The sequence below is a fragment of the Helianthus annuus genome, chromosome 1, assembly GCF_002127325.2.
Source record: "Helianthus annuus cultivar XRQ/B chromosome 1, HanXRQr2.0-SUNRISE, whole genome shotgun sequence".
Lineage (NCBI taxonomy): Eukaryota > Viridiplantae > Streptophyta > Magnoliopsida > Asterales > Asteraceae > Helianthus > Helianthus annuus.
The window spans coordinates 51,958,443-51,968,426 of NC_035433.2; positions in this window are offsets into that span (position 1 = coordinate 51,958,443).

Genomic DNA, 9,984 nt, shown 5'->3' on the forward strand with positions numbered 1-9,984 from the left:
CTCTAACCACTGTTGGGGGTCTTGACCCATCATCTGTTGATAACCAAAAGGATGTCTGTTCACTTTTGGTTTAGAGGGCTTTTTGTAAGCCTCATAAACATGTGGAATCCTTTGGTATGATGCTTTTTCCTTGCCTTTTCTGAATTGATTGGCAGGGGGTGCATCAGTCACCTGTACATCTCTTTGGACAGACTTTTGGTTCAGCTATTTTGTGACAGCTGTTTGGACAGGGACAAACAGTGGTTGTTTCTTGGTGAACTTGACAGATGATGTTGATGGACTCAAGGATGTTTTTGCAGTGTATTCATTCTTTTTTATGTCAAAGTTTTTGAGATACACACATGCTTGAGTTTTGTGATTATCTTTACCACAGATGGTGCAGCTTTCAGCAGGTAAAATGATGCTTGTTTTGTTTATATCATATGCTTTTAGATGAAAACAATCTTTTGTTAGATGATTCTTCTTTTCACAGAACTCACAAAACAAGTTTTTGATCTTTTCTCTTTTCTTCCTTTTCTCAGATTCCTTTGCAACAGAGTTTTGAACCTCTGTTGGGATATCTTTGATAGGAACGACTCTTTCTTTTGGAGCTTTTACACCATCAGTGGTTGTGAAATCCATTGGTTTGAAATTTTCAAGGATATCACACTCATCAGACCATGTGGGTTTAAATTGGTATTTCTCAATTTCCTCAAAAGTTGAGGATTCCACAGATCTTTCCAGAGTAATTTTGTTACCAAGTTTGTCGGTTATTTTAACCTCTTGGCCATTTTTGTTGGTTGGTATGATTTCAGAAGAAACATCATGCATTGCAGCAGTGCTTGCAATGTCATCATATTTTCTATGACCTATACCAAACTTGACATTGCTTTTAAGTTGTTTCTCAAGCATAACCTTATACCCTTTGCAAGACTCTACCCATCTTTCACAAGTGATCTGGGTAGACTCTAACTCCTTTTTGCAAACTTGGTATTTTGTCTACCATAGTTTGGAGTTGAGTTTTGGTTATGCTTTGTTCTTCTTTCAAGCTGCTGATCTCTTTATCTTTTTCAGCCAATTTGTTTCTAAGTTCTTTCAATGACTTTTCAAATTTGACCTCATCAGACAAGATTTTATCTCTAAGGTTTTCATTCACCTCTTTAATGTTAGCAAATGCAATAACACAGTTGTCTGAACACAGTTTTTCAAGAACTTGAGGTGATACCTTAGCAGCAGCCATCATGGCACAATCACATTGATGATTATCTTCTTCATCAGCTCTCTCTTCTACATCACCAGCTTTCTTCAACTCTTCTTTTTCCTTGTCTTCTTTGGACCAAGGATCGATCAGTGGTTCAATCAGGGTTTCTGAACTTTCTTCCAACAGTAGTTCACCAACAATTGCAGTAACCACTGCTTCAGCAACTTCATCCACTGTTTCAGCACTTAGCTGTTCACCTTCAGCTTCATCCCCTTCTGGTATTGACTCTAATGCCATCAAACAGTATTTATCATTAAAAGCATCATTAGAAGCATATAGAGCAAAATTTTCATCACCAAGTTCATCAGGCATGCTGCTCCAATCAACAAAGCCTTGTGTGAAAAAGCTTTGCTGATCTGGTTGTGTCACAGTTGGAGCAGCTGTTTGAGGTGCAACAGGTTGCACTTGTGCCTGAGGAACAGGGGCTTGAACATACTGAATTTGTGGAACAGTGGTTTGAACATAATGCACTGGCACAGGGGTTGCAGCATAATGAGCAGTGTTAACATGTGCTGCAGGGGCATATTGGGTATAGTGCACAGTGTTTTGTTGTTGTGGTCTAGGGTTTGTGCTAGGGTGAGTTATTATGGGACCAGTAGTTTGACTCCTACATTCTCTAGCAAAGTGACCTAGCCTACTACACTTGTAACACTTGATTTTCGACTTATCCAACCCCACCCTTAAATTTCCATGAAGCCCTGGAAATTTCCTCCCTGTTCTTTTGTAGAACTTGCTTGTTCTTACACTAAGCAAGGCCAACTGATGCAAGATGTCCATCTCTTCTAAGTCAGTGGGATCAAAATGTTGCAGATCATTCAGCTCAAAACACAAAATATCTGACATCTGGTTTTTAGTATTTGCTGTGAAAGCATAATTTGTAGAGTGAGAATCAGAGTTGGCAAAGTTACCCCCAGCAGTTATGTCAATAAAGTGATCATAACACTGATCCTTACTGCTACTGCCAGATTCTTCCTGACCAAACAGAGCTGTGCTGCCGAATGAATAGTCATCAGCAAATTTACCAGACTCTTGCAACCTCCTTTTTTTGTTCAACTCCCTTTCATAGGTCAGGAGTCTACCATGGAGTTGGTTCAGGGTCAGATCTTTGAATTCAGCTGAATTCCTGGTGACAAAAGCAATTGTATCACATTTTTCTGGCAATGATCTAAGGAACCTGCTATTTTGGGTTGCATTCGGAAATGTAACCTTAACAAGCCTTAGTTCACTGATGAGACAACTGAAACGTTCAAATTGTTGGGTTAGTAACTCCCCTTTGATGTTACAAAACGTTTCATACTGCTGATTCAGAATTTCCCTATTGTTTTTGATAACCTCCTCCGTTCCTCCGAACTGTTCCTTCAATGCATCCCACAATTCATTTGCACTGTTACAATGTAACAGTCCAGCATAGATTTCGTTGGGGAGTGCAGAGGCTATGATGCTAAACGCTTTGGCATCCAGATCAAACTTCTGAAAATCAAATTCAGTGTAATTTTCAGTTGGTTTAGGAACGGACTTTTTGGCGTCCTCTGCGCTTGGCACCATAGGAACATGAGGACCGAAAACGACAGACCTCCAACATCCAGTGTTTTGTTGAGCGAGGATGTGACTCATCCTTCGCTCCCAGATGTTGTACTCATTTCTTTTCAGCATAGGTGGTTTAAACAAAGAGCCAATGTTATTTTTATCATCTTGTGATTGTGACATCTTTCCGGTTGTTTTAAAGGCACTGATTAATCAACTTTATCGATGAATAAACCTTACTCTGTTTTTCAACACAATGAATAAACGATCAGTATCAACAATTTCGAGCTGAACTATTTACATCAAAATGATTGTTAGATCAAGTTTGACTGTCCAAGCTCTGATACCAATTGTTAGGATCTGAGTTTGGATTGATTGTGATTTGTGTTTGAATTTTAAATGATCAAATGGAAGAGTAGTGCAGCGGAATTTAATGGAAGCAAACTTTTCACAATCAAACAGAAGAAATGCTATCAATCATACATTTTTAAACACTGAATCAAATGATTAAATTTATTTTTAAACTCTGATTACAATGCGTGTATGATATGTAAACTCCCCCTCAGCCCGAGCTCAGTGTTTGTTTGTGCAGAAAGAAGATGGTGAAAGAGCTAAACAGAACAGTACAGAGTACTGTTCTATTTATAGGCACTTGCAAACCACTGAGCATCAAAGCTGACGTCACCATGAAAGTGACATCTAACCTCCTAACAAACTCTAACCTCTGATCTATACAAACACTGCTATGCTAACTACTGATATTACATTTCAATACATAAAACAGACTCAAACTGCTGTTGCATCCTTCCACTGCTGTGAACCCAGCAGTTCTTGTTATGATCAGCAATGCTTGAACCAAGGCAGTAGATTGAGCAGCAGAGCTTTAGTTCTTCTATCAGACTTTGTCTTGATCAGCAGTTGTAGGTCAGCAGTTTGCATGATCAGCAGATAGGAGGTCAGCAGATGTTGAAACCATTTTCAAGGGGAGAGACTTGCAACCAAATATCTGCTTATTCTGAATCTACTGCTGTGATCCAGTTTTGGCTTTTATTATCTATTCCTTTGGTAGGGTTCAATCCCAACAAAGGATGACTTCTCGAATATCGCCATAGAGCGGAACCCAAATACGCCCCATAAAGTATAGGGTTCCCTCTTTGTTTGGCACCATATTCTTCAGCATACCTCGGAGGTATTCAGCTTTACGATTCTTCCCTTTCAGGGCTTCTTGTTGTGCGTCATGAATGCGCCCAGTGAGGTTCGTTTGAATAGTCATTTCCAATGCTCGAACCCTTAGGGTCTTAACCCTTTCTTTTCGGCTTAACGCTTCTGCTACAACGTTTGCCTTTTAATTCTTTCTGATCAAATATGTGTTGTAGGCTTTTGTGATCTCTGAAGATTGTACATCGAGTTCCGTATAAATAGTGTCACCAGAACTTCAAGGCGAATGCCACCGCGCCGAGTTCCAAGTCGTGAGTGGTATAGTTTCTTTCATGTACCTTCAATTATCTTGAAGCATAAGCAATGACTTTCTGGCGTTGCATGAGCACACAACCCAAACCTTATCGTGAAGCGTCGCAGTATACCACGAAGTCTTCAGTGCCTTCAGGTAATAATAGTATTGGTGCATCGCATAGCTTATTTTTGATTAGTTGGAAGGCTTCTTCCTGCTTGTCACCCCAGTCGTACTTCTTGTCTTTCTGTGTAAGGGAAGTCAGCGGTTGAGCTATCTTTGAGAAATTCCCAATAAACCGTCGGTAATAGCCCGCTAAGCCCAAAAATTGTCGAACTTCCGTTAGGGTTTTGGGGGCTTCCCAATTCCTTATGGCTTCTATCTTGGCTGGGTCTACATGAATGCCCTTCTCATTCACAACGTGACCAAGAAATTGTACATCGCGAATCCAGAATTCGCACTTTGAGAATTTTGCATAAAGTTTCTCTTTCTTTAGTAGTTCCAGAATGGTTCTGAGGTGTTGCTCGTGCTCTTCTTTTGTTCGCGAGTAAATCAGGATATCATCGATAAATACAATCACGAATTTATCGAGATATGGTTTGCATACGCGGTTCGTTAGATCCATAAATACCGCTGGCGCATTCGTCAGTCCGAATGGCATCACAAGAAACTCGTAACGCCCATAGCGCATTCTGAATGCAGTCTTTGGTACGCTTTCCTCTTGAATCCTTAACTGATGGTATCCAGATCGAAGACCGATCTTGGAATAGTAGCTTGATCCTTGCAACTGATCAAATAAGTCATCAATTCTTGGTAGTGGGTACCGATTCTTGATAGTGAGCTTGTTCAATTCTCTGTAATCGATACACATCCTCAGTGTTCCATCCTTCTTCTTCACGAACAATACTGGAGCTCCCCAAGGCGAGAAGCTTGGCCTAATGAATCCTTTATCCAATAACTCCTGGAGTTGTGTAGATAATTCTTGCATTTCGGATGGTGCAAGCCGATAGGGTGCCATGGCTACAGGAGCGGCTCCTGGAACCAAGTCTATACGGAATTCGACTTGTCGTTGCGGAGGTAGTCCTGGCAGATCTTCGAGAAAAACATCAGGGAATTCCTTCACCATAGGAATGTCTTCGAGTTTCGGCTACACAGCCTTCTTATCTACAACGTGCGCTAGGAAAGCAACGCATCCTTTCCTTAAGCACTTATGTGCTTTCATACAACTAATGATTCGCAGGGGCGCGTCTCGTTTTTCTCCATGTACGATGAGCTTTTCATCATTCGCGAAAGGGATGCGAATGATTTACTCATGACAAATAACTTCAGCTTTGTACTTGGACAACCAGTCCATTCCGACCACTACATCGAAGCTACCCAATTGAATAGGTAAGAGATCGATGCTAAATCTTCATTCACCAAGTTCTAATGTGCAACCTCTAACTACTTCGCCTGATTCAACAAGTTTACCATTGGCTAGCTCTATAGAATAAGGAATATCAAATCTACTAGATTCTATTCCAAGCATGCGTTTAAATTCCACAGACATGAAGCTATAGTAAGAACCAGTGTCAAATAATATGGATGCAAAGTGATTGTTAACGAGAAACGTACCGGTGACCACATTAGGGTCCTTGTGTGCGTTCCTTGCTCCAATCACAAATGCTCGAGCCTGAGCATTGTTTCCCTTTGGGCGGTCTTTCATGAAATGATCCTTGCTTCCATAACTGAAGCATCCTTGGTTCTGCCCATTTCTGTTACCATTCCTGTTACCAACACCATTTCCATTTCCACCATTTCTATTACCAGCACCGTTGCGGTTTCCATTCCCGTTCTTTCCTTCTCCCCAACAATCCTCGGTGTGGTGACCCAATTTTCCACACTTGTCGTATTTTGGAATGCGATAAACCCCTTCGTGATGACGCTTGCAATTGTTGCAAATGGGCAAAGTGCCTAGGTATCTTTTGGCAGGAGCGTCATTCATGGTTGCAAGAGTTTTCGCCTCCTGAGGCGGGTTAGTGTCACGCTTCTTGTTGTTTGAACCTTTGTTGTTGCTGCGGGTTGCTTGATTCAGGTTTGCATGTTTCCTTTTCTTGTCACCGGACGACTCAGCATGAGTCTCGGTCTTTTCTGTTGGGTTCAACGATAACTTCTTCATTCGAACAACATCTTCAGTAAGGCTGACAGCCAAAGTTACAGCCTCAGTGATTGTAGCGGGTTTGGCCGAAGTTACCATGCTGCGAAATTCTGAGGCCAATCCCCAAGTGTTCAACGCGCTTAAATTCGGGAGTCACCATGTAGGGGATTACTCTCGACAAATCGTGGAACCTTCGAGTATACCCAGCAATGTCAGCACCTTCCATGGTCAAGTGCCAGATCTCAGTCTCTAACCTTTGGAGTTCAGCACGAGAGCAATACTTCTCTCTCATTTTCTCCTTCAGCTCATCCCAGGACATGCCATATGCGGCATCATCACCCAGAGTCTGGACTTGCAAATTCCACCAAGTCAATGCTTCATCAACAAACAACCCCGTAGCAAAAGTGACTTGCTGATCCGCGGTGCACTTGCTCATACGGATGGTGGCTTCAGTCTTCTCCGTCCAGCATACAAACGCCACTACACCTCCAGTGCCGTCGTAGTTCAGCGGTTTGCAGTCGAGAAATTGCTTGAAAGTACAACCCTGAGCTGCGTTTCCTCCAGATGAATCTCCATTCCCATTACGTCTAGCATTGCTTGGTCCTTCACTGTCTTCAGTACGGTTTGCCTCGTACTGGGCAATAGCTGCGGATATCCTTTCTTCCAGTAGGGCGTCCAGTTCTTCAGCAGTCCTTGGCAATGGGGGAGGAGGAAGTTGATCATGAGCGTTCACAGCCCTTCTGGGTGCCATGTTCTGACAGAACACAACACAATTTTGTTTGATATCGTCATGCGAGACAGTAGTAATATATATACAGGCATATACCACATAAGTGACATCAAACAATTCGCCAAATGTATCAATTCATACAGCAACAAGCATGCATAAATAGATAAATACTTTTGTGTCATAAGATATTCACCAATGTCTTTACATATATCAGGGCAATTTGTCACATCATTGTTTGTAAAGTAAGCAAAATGCATAAGGGTTACATCTCCCCTAGGTACAAGTTTAATATATGTAAAGGACAAAACATCTTACTTCACTTTGGCGGTTCTTGTCTTTATACCCTAAATAATTACTCTAAAAGAGTATTTAATAGCCTGGGGGTTGGGTGTTCACCTTTGACCTTCTCTTGTACTGAAGGGATCTATACGTGACAAGACTTGCTATGGTTTATGTGCACTGAATTCCATAATTATGTATGCATCCATAATTATGTAACTCCTTGCACAGTCCGCACAGTTCGTTTCATCCTCGTATCACTTCCTTCAGATAGGTTACTGCTTTCAGGTAAGGTCACAAGTACCTGAGATATTCTATTTCTAGTATATGTAAATATCAATTATCACACATAAACGCAAGTAATTCTTAGTCAAAGATAAGTGCTACTCCGGTGCACCGTAAGTCTCGTAGTGTCTTTTCTTGACTCTTTGAAAATAGTTTCAGGTAGTGGATGTCGCGAAAAGTTTTATGCAATGAAAACCTTTTTGAAAATTGTTTTCGTGAAAGGATCCTAGAGATTGTAGACTATACTCGAGAAGGAATCCTGGTTCACTACAATCACAGCTCTGATACCAATCTGTCACACCCCTTTCTTAGGCGGTGTTGGACCGTGTTCCGACCCTAAACAGTCAGTTGAGAACGTTCATCTTCACATACAAAGGCGGAATCATAGCACATGAAGTTACACAGCTTTTCCTTTTCAATTCCTTCTCTATTTATTGCTTTCTGAATCAAATTTGACAGAGTTTAGTTACACAAGCAATGACTAGGTTCCGCTCCAATGTACACGAATGGATCATGTGGTTTCGCTCAAACAGACTATATATAGTGCCAGTGGTTTCGCTTATACGGCATGACACAAAAGCGAAACTATCAACTAACCACATGAGCGAAACTCCCTAATGACATATGAGCGGAACTACTTATAGCCTATGTACATAAAAGCGAAACTACAACATTAAGACCTAATTTGACTTTCAAGCTCCTATGTTGACCTATCTTAACCTAAGACTTAATGCAAATGTAGTCAACAGACATTCCATGCATCAACAGACTCCCCCTTAGATGTTGACGAAGTCTTTAGCTCCGAGTCTGCAGTCTTGGTCTTTTCTCCAACTCTCTGTCTTCTCATCATAAGCACTCTATCTTCACAGGTTCACAATCTTTTCCTAGCTCCATCTTCAGATTTCCCTTTCGACTCTAGATCTAGACTCCCCCTCTCACAGACACTCCCCTTCTCGATATGCTAGAATCTGAGGTATCTGGTTCAAGCTTTAACATTTAGCTTCCTTTGGGAATAATGAAGTCCAAAAACCTGTGTCTCAAACATCAAACATTACAATCCAACTTTTCAATAATAAATCACAAACTCAATCAGCTTTTAGAAATCCACTCAAGTATTCAGGTCCAAGTTAATGACCCTGATTACTCAATTAATCTACCAAGTTCAACTCAATGACCTTGGTTGATCATTTGACGAATCAAACTGATTTTGAAAATATTTTCACATAATTTCTGAAAATAACAATTATCAAATCAATGAACTTGTTTTGTCCTTTAAAAAAAAAACTCCAACAAGATAAGCTCTCCTTATTCTTCAGTCCAGAATCTCCTGCATCTGCTTCAATCATCTGAGAATCCAACGATTAACTCTCCACTTTGGTTTGTCAAAAATAAAGCAGAAATAAAATCTTTTTGGATTTTAATAAAGTGTTCTAAACTAAACAATGAAATACAGAAAACTTAAATTGCAGAAAGTAAACAAAATAAACTATTTACAAACTTATTTTTGGCGAGCGTGTCAGGGAATCATATCAGCTTTTCAGACAGATTACAAGTACCGTTAAGCTTCATTACATGTTCAGATTTAAACAATTCACCTCGATTGTCGATATACTGATCCATCTTAAATTCTCACACAAAGTTCAATTTATTCAGGATACGATTTAGATGTTTTATGAACTTAGCTCATTCATGTGTCCCACCTCTTGAATATACTCCCGTATCCAGAATCCCAATATTCAGTCTTACAGGTGAGTATACTACAATGATATATGTACATAAATTAGGTATGCGAGGGCCGAGGGATCTCAGGTCGATACTTCCGTATGCGCAGAGAGATATCAGCTTCGACTTTTCAGTATGTCCCCTTTAGAGGATCTTTTAGTTACAACAGCAGCGACTATCAATTTTATTGTTTCATCTGCATGCTGGGGGTTTATGCTATGTTTCAAGCATTTGCAGAAAGTATTATCCAAGGACTAGGTCAGAACTTCCATTCAGCAGAAGTCCCGGAATAATACCCCAGACATCATTGAGTATAAAAACCTAGTATATCAGAATACGAGACCTTTCAAACGAGATTTCAGGGGTTACCTATATATCCAAGTAGTGTTCCCCACGAATTTCACAAGTTTGAAATTTTAGGTTTATATCCCGAATAAATCTACTAAATGTGCGAAAACCTATCGACACATCATTAGTGAGACTGTTTAACTCAGTTAATCTTTACAAATCTTTAGCATACTGTAATTGTCTAGCCGATGTACTATCATTTTCCCTTTATACACAAGCTCTTTTTCAGATTTTATATTGTTTTTGGATTTTAGAATTTTATCATGTTT